The sequence below is a fragment of the Frankliniella occidentalis genome, unplaced genomic scaffold (genome assembly GCF_000697945.3).
Source record: "Frankliniella occidentalis isolate FOCC.00 unplaced genomic scaffold, Focc_3.1 Scaffold146, whole genome shotgun sequence".
Classification (NCBI taxonomy): domain Eukaryota; kingdom Metazoa; phylum Arthropoda; class Insecta; order Thysanoptera; family Thripidae; genus Frankliniella; species Frankliniella occidentalis.
The window spans coordinates 427,718-428,267 of NW_026267273.1; the positions used below are offsets into that span (position 1 = coordinate 427,718).

The following is a 550-nucleotide window of genomic DNA, read 5'->3' on the forward strand; positions in this document are numbered from 1 at the left end:
ATTCCTGAACTTTCAGATAGCCCATGACATGAAATAGTGCCCCATCATTTAGATATCTGAATGGGGTACCAATCGACTAGGCGTATTGTACCCCCTTTACCGACTGGGTACAAATCAACTAGGCGATTTGTACCTAGGGGGTACAAATCGCCTAGGCGTACTGCACCCCCTGTACCTAGGGGGTACAAATCGCCTAGGCGTTCTGTACCCCCCTGTACCTAGGGGGTAAAAATCACCTAGGCGTACTGTACCCCCTTGGCGTAGGGGGTACAAATCGCCTAGGAGATTTGTACCCCCGGGTACAAATCGCCTAAGGATATTTGTACCTAGGGGTCGACAGGGGGGTACAAATGTCCCAGGTGATTTGTACCCCCCCTACGCCAAGGGGGTACAGATGCCCCAGGGCATTTGTACCTAGGGTACAAATCCAGAGGGGGTACTAATCGCCTCCTACACCGGTACGGCGCCAAGGAAAATCGTTCAAGCGAAGAGGCGTTTTTTCTTCCCTTTTTTTTCACAAGCATTTCTATAGGAAGTAGATCAGTATGCT

The 550-nt window shown here is 50.4% G+C and overlaps 1 protein-coding gene across 7 annotated transcripts in view; it reads right to left on the reverse strand.

Moving 5' to 3' along the window:
• Positions 1 to 550, reverse strand: part of LOC113206300 (uncharacterized) — a 10,230-nt gene that overhangs the window by 1,656 nt on the left and 8,024 nt on the right. The window lies entirely within an intron of this gene.